The sequence below is a fragment of the Oncorhynchus gorbuscha genome, linkage group LG23 (genome assembly GCF_021184085.1).
Source record: "Oncorhynchus gorbuscha isolate QuinsamMale2020 ecotype Even-year linkage group LG23, OgorEven_v1.0, whole genome shotgun sequence".
Taxonomy (NCBI): Eukaryota; Metazoa; Chordata; class Actinopteri; order Salmoniformes; family Salmonidae; genus Oncorhynchus; species Oncorhynchus gorbuscha.
In genome coordinates this window covers 13,601,976-13,617,344 of record NC_060195.1, presented here as the reverse complement: position 1 = coordinate 13,617,344, position 15,369 = coordinate 13,601,976, and the positions used below count along the sequence as shown (strand labels likewise).

At 54.7% G+C, this 15,369-nt stretch overlaps 1 pseudogene; it reads left to right on the top strand.

Moving 5' to 3' along the window:
- The first annotated feature begins 9,194 nt into the window (after positions 1–9,194).
- Positions 9,195–14,196, top strand: LOC124011508 (annotated as a pseudogene).
- Positions 14,197–15,369: the final 1,173 nt, after the last annotated feature.

Here is a 15,369-nt window from a genome sequence, read left to right as displayed (position 1 = left end):
ATCATGGATCTGAGGGCAGGGCAGGGCTGGGTGGCCAGTTGATCATGGATCTGAGGGCAGGGCAGGGCTGGGTGACCAGCTGATCATGGATCTGAGGGCAGGGCTGGGTGACCAGTTGATCATGGATCTGAGGGCAGGGCAGGGTTGGGCTGTGTGACCAGCTGATCATGGATCTGAGGGCAGGGCAGGGCAGGGCAGGGCAGGGCTGGGTGACCAGCTGATCATGGTTCTGAGGGCAGGGCTGGGCTGGGTGACCAGCTGATCATGGATCTGAGGGCAGGGCAGGGCTGTGTGACCAGCTGATCATGGTTCTGAGGGAAGGGCAGGGCTGGGTGACCAGCTGATCATGGTTCTGAGGGCAGGGCAGGGCTGGGTGACCAGCTGATCATGGTTCTGAGGGCAGGGCAGGGCTGTGTGACCAGCTGATCATGGATCTGAGGGCAGGGCTGGGCTGGGTGACCAGCTGATCATGGATCTGAGGGCAGGGCTGGGCTGGTTGACCAGCTGATCATAGTTCTGAGGGCAGGGCTGGGCTGGGACCAGGGATCTGAGGGCAGGGCTGGGCTGGGTGACCAGCTGATCATGGATCTGAGAGCGGGGCAGGGCAGGGCAGGGCTGGGTGACCAGCTGATCATGGATCTGAGGGCAGGGCTGGGCTGGGTGACCAGCTGATCATGGATCTGAGGGCAGGGCTGGGCTGTGTGACCAGCTGATCATGGATCTGAGGGCAGGGCTGGGCTGGGTGACCAGCTGATCATGGTTCTGAGGGCAGGGCAGGGCTGGGTGACCAGCTGATCATGGTTCTGAGGGCAGGGCTGGGTGACCAGCTGATCATGGTTCTGAGGGCAGGGCTGGGTGACCAGCTGATCATGGTTCTGAGGGCAGGGCTGGGTGACCAGCTGATCATGGTTCTGAGGGCAGGGCTGGGTGACCAGCTGATCATGGTTCTGAGGGCAGGGCTGGGTGACCAGGATCATGGTTCTGAGGGCAGGGCTGGGTGACCAGCTGATCATGGTTCTGAGGGCAGGGCTGGGCTGTGTGACCAGCTGATCATGGTTCTGAGGGCAGGGCTGGGCTGTGTGACCAGCTGATCATGGTTCTGAGGGCAGGGCTGGGTGACCAGCTGATCATGGTTCCGGGGGCAGGGCGTGGCTGTGTGACCAGCTGATCATGGTTCTGAGGGCAGTCACCAGCTGGGTTCTGAGGGCAGGGCTGGGCTGGGTGACCAGCTGATCATGGATCTGAGGGCAGGGCTGGGTGACCAGCTGATCATGGTTCTGAGGGCAGGGCAGGGGGCTGGGTGACCAGATCATGGATCTGAGGGCATGGACCAGTTGATCATGGATCTGAGGGCAGGGCAGGGTTGGGCTGGGTGACCAGCTGATCATGGATCTGAGGGCAGGGCAGGGCAGGGCTGGGTGACCAGCTGATCATGGTTCTGAGGGCAGGGCTGGGCTGGGTGACCAGCTGATCATGGATCTGAGGGCAGGGCAGGGCTGTGTGACCAGCTGATCATGGTTCTGAGGGAAGGGCAGGGCTGGGTGACCAGCTGATCATGGTTCAGGGCAGGGCAGGGCTGGGTGACCAGCTGATCATGGTTCTGAGGGCAGGGCAGGGCTGTGTGACCAGCTGATCATGGATCTGAGGGCAGGGCTGGGCTGGGTGACCAGCTGATCATGGATCTGAGGGCAGGGCTGGGCTGGGGCAGCTGATCATAGTTCTGAGGGCAGGGCTGGGCTGTGTGACCAGCTGATCATGGATCTGAGGGCTGGGCTGGGTGACCAGGATCATGGATCTGAGAGGGCAGGGCAGGGCAGGGCTGGGTGACCAGCTGATCATGGATCTGAGGGCAGGGCTGGGCTGGGTGACCAGCTGATCATGGATCTGAGGGCAGGGCTGGGCTGTGTGACCAGCTGATCATGGATCTGAGGGCAGGGCTCTGTGACCAGCTGGGATCTGAGGGCAGGGCTGGGCTGGGTGACCAGCTGATCATGGTTCTGAGTGCAGGGCTGGGCTGGGTGACCAGCTGATCATGGATCTGAGGGCAGGGCTGGGCTGGGTGACCAGCTGATCATGGTTCTGAGGGCAGGGCTGGGCTGGGTGACCAGCTGATCATGGATCTGGCAGGGCAGGGCAGGGCTGGGTCACCAGCTGATCATGGTTCTGAGGGCAGGGCTGGGCTGTGTGACCAGCTGATCATGGATCTGAGGGCAGGGCAGGGCTGGGTGACCAGCTGATCATGGTTCTGAGGGCAGGGCTGGGCTGGTGACCAGCTGATCATGGATCTGAGGGCAGCTGGGCTGGGCTGGGTGACCAGCTGATCATGACCAGGATGGATCTGAGGACCAGCTGCAGGGCAGGGCTGGGTGACCAGCTGATCATGGATCTGAGGGCAGGGCAGGGCTGTGTGACCAGCTGATCATGGATCTGAGGGCAGGGCAGGGCTGGGTGACCAGCTGATCATGGATCTGAGAGCGGGGCAGGGCAGGGCTGGGCTGGGTGACCAGCTGATCATGGATCTGAGGGCAGGGCTGGGCTGGGTGACCAGCTGATCATGGATCTGAGGGCAGGGCTGGGCTGGGTGACCAGCTGATCATGGATCTGAGGGCAGGGCTGGGCTGGGTGACCAGCTGATCATGGATCTGAGGGAGGGCTGGGCTGGGTCTGAGGGCAGGGCTGGGCTGGGTGACCAGCTGATCATGGATCTGAGGGCAGGGCTGGGCTGGGTGACCAGCTGATCATGGATCTGAGGGCAGGGCTGGGCTGGGTGACCAGCTGATCATGGTTCTGAGGGCAGGGCTGGGCTGGGTGACCAGCTGATCATGGATCTGAGGGCAGGGCTGGGCTGGGTGACCAGCTGATCATGGTTCTGAGGGCAGGGCTGGGCTGGGTGACCAGCTGATCATGGATCTGAGGCGGGGCAGGGCAGGGCAGGGCTGGGTGACCAGCTGATCATGGTTCTGAGGGCAGGGCTGGGCTGGGTGACCAGCTGATCATGGATCTGAGGGCAGGGCAGGGCTGGGTGACCAGCTGATCATCTGGATCTGACCAGCTGATCATGGAGGGCAGGGCAGGGCTGGGTGACCAGCTGATCATGGATCTGAGGGCAGGGCTGGGCTGGGTGACCAGCTGATCATGGATCTGAGGGCAGGGCAGGGCTGTGTGACCAGCTGATCATGGTTCTGAGGGCAGGGCAGGGCAGGGCTGGGTGACCAGCTGATCATGGTTCTGAGGGCAGGGCTGGGCTGGGTGACCAGCTGATCATGGATCTGAGGGCAGGGCTGGGTGACCAGCTGATCATGGATCTGAGGGCAGGGCAGGGCTGTGTGACCAGCTGATCATGGATCTGAGGGCAGGGCTGGGCTGGGTGACCAGCTGATCATGGATCTGAGGGCAGGGCAGGGCTGTGTGACCAGCTGATCATGGATCCGAGGGCAGGGCAGGGCTGGGTGACCAGCTGATCATGGATCTGAGGGCTGGGCTGGGTGACCAGCTGATCATGGATCTGAGGGCAGGGCTGGGCTGGGTGACCAGCTGATCATGGATCTGAGGGCAGGGCTGGGCTGACCAGCTGATCATGGATCTGAGGGCAGGGCAGGGCTGGGCTGGGTGACCAGCTGATCATGGATCTGAGGGCAGGGCTGGGCTGGGTGACCAGCTGATCATGGATCTGAGGGCAGGGCTGGGCTGGGTGACCAGCTGATCATGGATCTGAGGGCAGGGCTGGGCTGGGTGACCAGCTGATCATGGATCTGAGGGCAGGGCTGGGCTGGGTGACCAGCTGATCATGGTTCTGAGGGCAGGGCTGGGCTGGGTGACCAGCTGATCATGGATCTGAGGGACCAGCTGATCATGGCTGGGCTGGGGTGTGACCAGCTGATCATGGATCTGAGCTGATTATGGCAGGGCAGGGCTGGGCTGTGTGACCAGCTGATCATGGATCTGAGGGCAGGGCTGGGCTGGGTGACCAGCTGATCATGGTTCTGAGGGCAGGGCAGGGCTGGGTGACCAGCTGATCATCAGGGCTGGGCTGGGTGACCAGCTGATCATGGTTCTGAGGGCAGGGCTGGGCTGGGTGACCAGCTGATCATGGATCTGAGGGCAGGGCAGGGCTGGGTGACCAGCTGATCATGGATCTGAGGGCAGGGCTGGGCTGGGCTGGGTGACCAGCTGATCATGGATCTGAGGGCAGGGCTGGGCTGGGTGACCAGCTGATCATGGATCTGAGGGCAGGGCAGGGCAGGGCTGGGTGACCAGCTGATCATGGTTCTGAGGGCAGGGCTGGGCTGGGTGACCAGCTGATCATGGATCTGAGGGCAGGGCAGGGCTGGTGACCAGCTGATCATGGATCTGAGGGCAGGGCAGGGCTGGGTGACCAGCTGATCATGGATCTGAGGGCAGGGCAGGGCAGGGCTGGGTGACCAGCTGATCATGGTTCTGAGGGCAGGGCAGGGCTGTGTGACCAGCTGATCATGGATCTGAGGGCAGGGCTGGGCTGGGTGACCAGCTGATCATGGATCTGAGGGCAGGGCTGGGCTGGGTGACCAGCTGATCATGGTTCTGAGGGCAGGGCTGGGCTGTGTGACCAGCTGATCATGGATCTGAGGGCAGGGCTGGGCTGGGTGACCAGCTGATCATGGATCTGAGAGCGGGGCAGGGCAGGGCAGGGCTGGGTGACCAGCTGATCATGGATCTGAGGGCAGGGCTGGGCTGGGTGACCAGCTGATCATGGATCTGAGGGCAGGGCTGGGCTGTGTGACCAGCTGATCATGGATCTGAGGGCAGGGCTGGGCTGGGTGACCAGCTGATCATGGATCTGAGGGCAGGGCTGGGCTGGGTGACCAGCTGATCATAGTTCTGAGGGCAGGGCTGGGCTGGGTGACCAGCTGATCATGGATCTGAGGGCAGGGCTGGGCTGGGTGACCAGCTGATCATGGTTCTGAGGGCAGGGCTGGGCTGGGTGACCAGCTGATCATGGATCTGATCTGAGGGCAGGGCAGGGCTGGGCTGGGTGACCAGCTGATCATGGATCTGAGGGCAGGGCTGGGCTGGGTGACCAGCTGATCATGGATCTGAGGGCAGGGCAGGGCTGGGTGACCAGCTGATTATGGTTCTGAGGGCAGGGCTGGGCTGTGTGACCAGTTGATCATGGATCTGAGGGCAGGGATGGGCTGGGTGACCAGCTGATCATGGTTCTGAGGGCAGGGCAGGGCTGGGTGACCAGCTGATCATGGATCTGAGGGCAGGGCTGGGCTGGGTGACCAGCTGATCATGGATCTGAGGGCAGGGCAGGGCTGTGTGACCAGCTGATCATGGATCTGAGGGCAGGGCTGGGCTGGGTGACCAGCTGATCATGGATCTGAGGGCAGGGCAGGGCTGTGTGACCAGCTGATCATGGATCTGAGGGCAGGGCAGGGCTGGGTGACCAGCTGATCATGGATCTGAGAGCGGGGCAGGGCAGGGCTGGGCTGGGTGACCAGCTGATCATGGATCTGAGGGCAGGGCTGGGCTGGGTGACCAGCTGATCATGGATCTGAGGGCAGGGCTGGGCTGGGTGACCAGCTGATCATGGATCTGAGAGCGGGGCAGGGCAGGGCTGGGCTGGGTGACCAGCTGATCATGGATCTGAGGGCAGGGCTGGGCTGGGTGACCAGCTGATCATGGATCTGAGGGCAGGGCTGGGCTGTGTGACCAGCTGATCATGGATCTGAGGGCAGGGCTGGGCTGGGTGACCAGCTGATCATGGATCTGAGGGCAGGGCTGGGCTGGGTGACCAGCTGATCATAGTTCTGAGGGCAGGGCTGGGCTGGGTGACCAGCTGATCATGGATCTGAGGGCAGGGCTGGGCTGGGTGACCAGCTGATCATGGTTCTGAGGGCAGGGCTGGGCTGGGTGACCAGCTGATCATGGATCTGAGAGCGGGGCAGGGCAGGGCAGGGCTGGGTGACCAGCTGATCATGGTTCTGAGGGCAGGGCTGGGCTTTGTGACCAGCTGATCATGGATCTGAGGGCAGGGCAGGGCTGGGTGACCAGCTGATTATGGTTCTGAGGGCAGGGCTGGGCTGTGTGACCAGTTGATCATGGATCTGAGGGCAGGGATGGGCTGGGTGACCAGCTGATCATGGTTCTGAGGGCAGGGCAGGGCTGGGTGACCAGCTGATCATGGATCTGAGGGCAGGGCTGGGCTGGGTGACCAGCTGATCATGGATCTGAGGGCAGGGCAGGGCTGTGTGACCAGCTGATCATGGTTCTGAGGGCAGGGCAGGGCAGGGCTGGGTGACCAGCTGATCATGGTTCTGAGGGCAGGGCTGGGCTGGGTGACCAGCTGATCATGGATCTGAGGGCAGGGCTGGGTGACCAGCTGATCATGGATCTGAGGGCAGGGCAGGGCTGTGTGACCAGCTGATCATGGATCTGAGGGCAGGGCTGGGCTGGGTGACCAGCTGATCATGGATCTGAGGGCAGGGCAGGGCTGTGTGACCAGCTGATCATGGATCTGAGGGCAGGGCAGGGCTGGGTGACCAGCTGATCATGGATCTGAGAGCGGGGCAGGGCAGGGCTGGGCTGGGTGACCAGCTGATCATGGATCTGAGGGCAGGGCTGGGCTGGGTGACCAGCTGATCATGGATCTGAGGGCAGGGCTGGGCTGGGTGACCAGCTGATCATGGATCTGAGAGCGGGGCAGGGCAGGGCTGGGCTGGGTGACCAGCTGATCATGGATCTGAGGGCAGGGCTGGGCTGGGTGACCAGCTGATCATGGATCTGAGGGCAGGGCTGGGCTGTGTGACCAGCTGATCATGGATCTGAGGGCAGGGCTGGGCTGGGTGACCAGCTGATCATGGATCTGAGGGCAGGGCTGGGCTGGGTGACCAGCTGATCATGGATCTGAGGGCAGGGCTGGGCTGGGTGACCAGCTGATCATGGTTCTGAGGGCAGGGCTGGGCTGGGTGACCAGCTGATCATGGATCTGAGAGCGGGGCAGGGCAGGGCAGGGCTGGGTGACCAGCTGATCATGGTTCTGAGGGCAGGGCTGGGCTGTGTGACCAGCTGATCATGGATCTGTGGGCAGGGCAGGGCTGGGTGACCAGCTGATTATGGTTCTGAGGGCAGGGCTGGGCTGTGTGACCAGTTGATCATGGATCTGAGGGCAGGGATGGGCTGGGTGACCAGCTGATCATGGTTCTGAGGGCAGGGCAGGGCAGGGCTGGGTGACCAGCTGATCATGGTTCTGAGGGCAGGGCTGGGCTGGGTGACCAGCTGATCATGGATCTGAGGGCAGGGCTGGGCTGGGTGACCAGCTGATCATGGATCTGAGGGCAGGGCAGGGCTGTGTGACCAGCTGATCATGGATCTGAGGGCAGGGCTGGGCTGGGTGACCAGCTGATCATGGATCTGAGGGCAGGGCAGGGCTGTGTGACCAGCTGATCATGGATCTGAGGGCAGGGCAGGGCAGGGCTGTGTGACCAGCTGATCATGGATCTGAGGGCAGGGCAGGGCTGTGTGACCAGCTGATCATGGATCTGAGGGCAGGGCTGGGCTGGGTGACCAGCTGATCATGGATCTGAGGGCAGGGCAGGGCTGTGTGACCAGCTGATCATGGATCTGAGGGCAGGGCAGGGCAGGGCTGTGTGACCAGCTGATCATGGATCTGAGGGCAGGGCAGGGCTGGGTGACCAGCTGATCATGGATCTGAGGGCAGGGCAGGGCTGTGTGACCAGCTGATCATGGATCTGAGGGCAGAGCAGGGCTGGGTGACCAGCTGATCATGGATCTGAGGGCTGGGCTGGGCTGGGCTGGGTGACTAGCTGATCATGGATCTGAGGGCTGGGCTGGGCTGGGCTGGGTGACTAGCTGATCATGGATCTGAGGGCTGGGCTGGGCTGGGTGACTAGCTGATCATGGATCTGAGGGCTGGGCTGGGCTGGGCTGGGTGACTAGCTGATCATGGATCTGAGGGCTGGGCTGGGCTGGGTGACTAGCTGATCATGGATCTGAGGGCTGGGCAGGGCTGGGCTGGGCTGGGCTGGGTGACTAGCTGATCATGGATCTGAGGGCTGGGCTGGGCTGGGCTGGGTGACTAGCTGATCATGGATCTGAGGGCTGGGCTGGGCTGGGCTGGGCTGGGCTGGGCTGGGCTGGGCTGGGTGACTAGCTGATCATGGATCTGAGGGCTGGGCAGGGCTGGGTGACCAGCTGATCATGGTTCTGAGGGCTGGGCTGGGCTGGGCTGGGTGACTAGCTGATCATGGATCTGAGGGCTGGGAAGGGCTGTTTGTCCAGCTGATCATGGATCTGAGGGCTGGGCTGGGCTGGGTGACCAGCTGACAGTCAAACAGCTGCCTCTCTGACAGTCAAACAGCTGCACACAGGCTATACGATGGTGTCCAGTCACTGTGTAAACTAAAGAAGTGTAGGTGATGACAGGCCTGTTACACCTAGACACAATACAGCACAAAGCGTTTCTCTTATAGGATTCAAATGCACACTGACACTTTATTAAAGATCTGAGAAACCTAAAGGGTTAAAGTTCCTTTCTGTGATTTTGGCAAGCTGAAATGAAAATAGACTGAAGTCAGCCTATCTGATTTCAGATCACACACCTGATGACATGTTTGCTGATACAGTAGTCTAGCTGTGTATTTCTACTGCTGGTACAGTAGTCTAGCTGTGTATTTCTACTGCTGGTACAGTAGTCTAGCTGTGTATTTCTACTGCTGGTACAGTAGTCTAGCTGTGTATTTCTACTGCTGTTACAGTAGTCTAGCTGTGTATTTCTACTGCTGTTACAGAAGGGCTGCCTTATCATGTGATCTTTACTCAGGACACAATGAAACACCAGGGAGTACCAAGGCCCCTGCCCAGCAACCCAACTCACAGCCTGAGTGTCAGTGTCACCAGTCTTATCATCCATCTAATTATAACTCTCACAGTTCTCCAAGAATGGAAGTTTAGGTAGGTCTAACCGTGGGCCTAAAATTAGCCCCCCCAGCAACACCCAGCCAGCCAGACCCCCTCTCTGGTCTGCTGTGTTAGAAAGTAACACGCCCGTCTCAGCTCTCAGACCCCAGTCCCTGTGTGGATACAGCAACACGCAGCCAGCCAGACCCCAGTCCCTGTGTGGATACAGCAACACCCAGCCAGCCAGACCCCCTCTCTGGTCTGCTGTGTTAGAAAGTAACACACCCGTCTCAGCTCTCAGACCCCAGTCCCTGTGTGGATACAGCAACACCCAGCCAGCCAGACCCCAGTCCCTGTGTGGATACAGCAACACCCAGCCAGCCAGACCCCAGTCCCTGTGTGGATACAGCAACACCCAGCCAGCCAGACCCCAGTCCCTGTGTGGATACAGCAACACGCAGCCAGCCAGACCCCAGTCCCTGTGTGGATACAGCAACACCCAGCCAGCCAGACCCCAGTCCCTGTGTGGATACAGCAACACCCAGCCAGCCAGACCCCAGTCCCTGTGTGGATACAGCAACACCCAGCCAGCCAGCCAGACCCCAGTCCCTGTGTGGATACAGCAACACCCAGCCAGCCAGACCCCAGTCCCTGTGTGGATACAGCAACACGCAGCCAGTCAGACCCCAGTCCCTGTGTGGATACAGCAACACCCAGCCAGCCAGACCCCAGTCCCTGTGTGGATACAGCAACACCCAGCCAGCCAGACCCCAGTCCCTGTGTGGATACAGCAACACCCAGCCAGCCAGACCCCAGTCCCTGTGTGGATACAGCAACACCCAGCCAGCCAGACCCCAGTCCCTGTGTGGATACAGCAACACGCAGCCAGCCAGACTCTCTCTCTCTCTCTCTCTCTCTCTCTCTCTCTCTCTCTCTCTCTCTCTCTCTCTCTCTCTCTCTCTCTCTCTCTCTCTCTCTCTCTCTCTCTCTCTCTCTCTCTCTCTCTCTCTCAACAGATGGATGAGTTGCAACTGTTATATCTATAGTAACAGTATGGTCCTAGACAGTATCAACACAGCCACCAACCCTCTCAAGATGAGTCTAATGGACGTCTCCAAGATCTTCTCTCTGCTTCAGCCCAAGGAAGAGGATGAGGAGGACAATGAGCATGGCCAGGTACAACCAATGAACTTGCAGTGCTTTGTAACTTAGCAACCTATCACTGGGACAGCATCAGTAGACTTACACAGCATCAGACCCACTGGGGTGACTTCCCAAGTCTACATGGGTGTGACCTAACTAGGGTCGTATTCATTTGGAGACTCCGTAGCAAAGAGTTTCTCAATTATGTCCAACAGAAAATGTCAACGAACATATCTTATTGATGGGACGGCAGGTAGCCTAGTGGTTAGAGCGTTGGACTAGTAACCAAAAGGTTGCAAGATCAAATCCCTGAGCTGATAAAGTAACAATCTGTCATTCTGCCCATTAACAAGGCACTGTTCCTAGCCTGTCATTGAAAATAAGAATTTGTTCTTAACTGACATGCCTAGTTAAATAGAAAATATCTTATTGAACAAGTTCAGATAGCATCTCTCTGTTTTGTTTTGAGTGTACTGAATACTACCCAGCAGTGCAACCTAATAACACTGTGTGTATGGTAAGTGGAGGTATAATACTGCTCTGTTCCCCAGGCTCTGAACCAGGCAGTGAGCACTGATGACGTGGTGGTGCTAGCTGAGCTCTTGTCCCAGGAGAGCTACAGAAAGTCTATCAACAGTGGAAGCGGGCTGGGGGATCCCTGTTACCCCCCTACGGACCTCCGCAGCACACGGGCACCTGAGGTGTCTGGAAGTGCTGCTGGAGCACGGAGCGGAGGTGAGATATACCGATAGAAGACTCTGGGTTAGCTTCTCCAACCCAGACACCTGACATGGTTTATTATACGGTTGATTCAAACAACGGTCCTTTACTCTATGTTACTGTAAAAACACGTTGTGACAGCTGCTGACGTGGTTTATTATACGGTTGATTCAAACAACGGTCCTTTACTCTATGTTACTGTAAAAGCACGTTGTGACAGCTGCTGACGTGATTTATTATACGGTTGATTCAAACAACGGTCCTTTACTCTATGTTACTGTAAAAGCACGTTGTGACAGCTGCTGACGTGATTTATTATACGGTTGATTCAAACAACGGTCCTTTACTCTATGTTACTGTAAAAGCACGTTGTGACAGCTGCTGACATGGTTTATTATACGGTTGATTCAAACAACGGTCCTTTACTCTATGTTACTGTAAAAGCACGTTGTGACAGCTGCTGACATGGTTTATTATACGGTTGATTCAAACAACGGTCCTTTACTCTATGTTACTGTAAAAGCACGTTGTGACAGCTGCTGACGTGGTTTATTATACGGTTGATTCAAACAACGGTCCTTTACTCTATGTTACTGTAAAAGCACGTTGTGACAGCTGCTGACGTGGTTTATTATACGGTTGATTCAAACAACGGTCCTTTACTCTATGTTACTGTAAAAGCACGTTGTGACAGCTGCTGACATGGTTTATTATACGGTTGATTCAAACAACGGTCCTTTACTCTATGTTACTGTAAAAGCACGTTGTGACAGCTGCTGACGTGGTTTATTATACGGTTGATTCAAACAACGGTCCTTTACTCTATGTTACTGTAAAAGCACGTTGTGACAGCTGCGGATGTAAAAAAGGGCTTTCTAAATAAATGTGGTTTAGCCTATTGATTAATTATTATTTAGTGATTGATTGGTTTTATAGGTGGACAGTCTAGATGTGAAGGCCCAGACCCCTCTGTTTACAGCGGTAAAACCTGGACTGTGTTGTGGTCTTACTGAAGGCTGGAGCCGACCCCAACGGCAGCCCGTACAACAACTGTTCCCCGGTGCTGACCGGTGCTGACCGGTGCTGACCGGTGCTGACCGGTGCTGACCGGTGCTGACCGCCGCCCGCGAGGGAGACGTGGAGGTCCTCAGGGAGCTGCTTCAGTTTGGAGCCGAGGTCGACGTCTGGCCCAAAGTCCCCGAGTGGGCCTCCAACGCCACAGCCTGCAGGGGACCCCTGTACATATCCGCTGTATATGGACACCTGGACTGTTTCAAGCTGCCGCTGCTCCACGGGGCTAATCCTGACTACAACTGTAAGTCAGAGAAGATGCTGGCCAGGATCAAGCAGCCCAAGACGGTACTGGAGATGTGTCTCAGGTATGGCTGTGGAGTGGAATACATACAGCTGCTCATAGACTTTGGGGCAGACGTGTATCTGCCCACGCTGATTATTGACAAGACCACCAAGCAGAACGAAGCGGTGGCTCTGCTGCTCAAGGAGAGAGGTGAGAACATCACACACACTTGTTAAACAGTTGTTACAAATTCGTTACATTTGTTACATATTTGACCTTCACATATTCAGTCTGTTCTGTATCTCTAACTGATTGATGGTTGTTAATGTTGAGAACACTGGAGACATTCTCGTATTTCACTGAATTATCTAGAACCTCCCCTGAATTAACTAGAACCTCCCCTGAATTAACTAGAACCTCCCCTGAATTAACTAGAACCTCCCCTGAATTAACTAGAACCTCCCCTGAATTAACTAGAATCTCCCCTGAATTAACTAGAATCTCCCCTGAATTAACTAGAATCTCCCCTGAATTAACTAGAACCTCCCCTGAATTAACTAGAACCTTCCCTGAATTAACTAGAACCTCCCCTGAATTAACTAGAACCTCCCCTGAATTAACTAGAACCTCCCCTGTGTTTTGTTTCCAGTTTGTACCAATACTCTGATGTCACAGACACGGCTCGCGATTCGGAGACACCTTCCCGTGGTTAATACAATGACATCTATAGACTGCTTGGACATTCCCCAGATACTGAGGAACTACCTGAAACATCTCCCCTGACCTCTATCTCCTGACCTCTGAACTCTGTATGATGAAGATGATGTCACAAATGGAGACCCTATCTGGCTGTGTCTCAATATGGGAGTCCTCTGCTTCATCTCCACTGTTCTGAAAACACATTTTAGGTGAAAGCAATATGGAGGAGGATTTCTGCAAAATGTAAACAAAAAGTGTGAGAATTTCAAACTGTCTTCTACTGTCTCTACTGAGTGTGTCATGGGCTGCAAAGTCCAGTTTGTTCTGTTTTTATTGGAAGTGTGATTAATAATTATGCCAAGTTTGCCTTTGAATAGTTGTAGAGGTTTAATTAGAAGAAACACATTTATTTAACTTCATCTCTGTGATTGAATTCAGCAAACCGTGCGTAAACGTAATCATTGGAAATTGGTTGAAGTCTACTGAAACCATGGTGAGACACTGCCCTCTTCTGGACAGTTATATAAGTGCACAGAGCTTCAGGAGATATATTTTGTGAGTGTAAAACCATAAGTAACCACTAGGTGTCACACTACCACAGTAAATGTATTCTCCGTCTATGAAATCACTGCTCACCGTTTGGAAGTCATCTTTGAGTCAAGCTAAAAAACAATGTAATTTGTGGAATCTGTCTCACATTATGAGTGACCTTGCTGAAGACTGAAGTAAGTTCCCTGAGTTAATTCTGAGCCTTTAGCTCAATGACATAGTCTTGTGGATTGCAATAAGACCCAGGTTCAAACCCAATCCTTCAATCCCAGGTTCAAACCCAGTCAGTCAATCCCAGGTTCAAACCCAGTCAGTCAATCCCAGGTTCAAACCCAGTCAGTCAATCCCAGGTTCAAACCCAGTCAGTCAAACCCAGGTTCAAACCCAATCATTCAATCCCAGGTTCAACCCAATCAGTCAAACCCAGGTTCAAACCCAATCATTCAATCCCAGGTTCAACCCAATCAGTCAATCCCAGGTTCAAACCCAGTCAGTCAAACCCAGGTTCAAACCCAATCATTCAATCCCAGGTTCAACCCAATCAGTCAAACCCAGGTTCAAACCCAATCATTCAATCCCAGGTTCAACCCAATCAGTCAATCCCAGGTTCAAACCCAGTCAGTCAATCCCAGGTTCAAACCCAGTCAGTCAAACCCAGGTTCAAACCCAATCATTCAATCCCAGGTTCAAACCCAATCATTCAATCCCAGGTTCAACCCAATCAGTCAATCCCAGGTTCAAACCCAGTCAGTCAATCCCAGGTTCAACCCAATCAGTCAATCCCAGGTTCAAACCCAGTCAGTCAAACCCAGGTTCTAACCTGGTAACAAATAACCAACGGCACAACGCCTGTCCCCTACTTGACCCAGATAGTTTGTGTGTATGTATTGATATCTAGGCTACTTGTGCCTTTAAAAAAAATGTATGTAGTTCTGTCCTTGAGCTGTTCTTGTCTATTAATGTTCTGTATTGTCATGTTTCATGTTTTGTGTGGAACCCAGGAAGAGTAGCTGCTGCTTTTGCAACAGCTAATGGGGACCCTAATAAAATACCAAATACCCAAATAAAAAAAACTGGTTTAAACCCAGTCAGTCAAAGGAGCAGCAAACAAACAGGAAGAAGACATTGCCTTATTTTAACAGAATAATTCATACACACACGGGATATGACATCACATTACAGGATGAGCATATCCTGTCTAACGTCCCCATTGACCTTACGACACAGTTCAGTATATAGAGGTTTTAATTTCAACTAAAGTACAGTTATATCAGAAGTGGTTCCGTTTTTACAGTGAAATACAACATAATAATTCCCAGTGCTCTTTGATTACATCAGACTGTTCAACACTCCCCATATCACATTTGAATAGGCATTACTTAGTTTCAGAGTTGGTTTTTCAATTTCCACAACCAATCAAAACAAACAATCTAAGGTCAGATAAAATATATGTTCCTGCTATTTGTACTGTACAAACATGGAGATGACATTTCAGACTGTCAGATAAAATATATGTTCCTGCTATTTGTACTGTACAAACATGGAGATGACATTTCAGACTGTCAGATAAAATATATGTTCCTGCTATTTGTACTGTACAAACATGGAGATGACATTTCAGACTGTCAAATAAAATATATGTTCCTGCTATTTGTACTGTACAAACATGGAGATGACATTTCAGACTGTCAGATAAAATAGGAGTCATACCAGAGTACAGCCCCCCCCCCCCCCATTCTAGATGGCAATGTGAATGTACAGTGAACAGTCTAGTAGCTCCAACTAAACTTGTTACTTGTCTTGTTATATGTTTCAGTGTCCTTACATTAGTTCCCTTACTGTTCTGAAACCAACTAGAGAAAAGCAACAAGGATTTGTAATGATGACTGTGTGTACGTCCCAATGGCAACCTACTCCCTGTATAGTGTACTCCTTTTGATCAGGGCCTATAGGGACTATATAGAAAACACAGTATGTATAATGTCTGCTACAGATTTCTCATATCATATCATTACATGGAATGAAACAGTGGAAGGTTGTAAAATAATGGCAAGCAGGTTGGT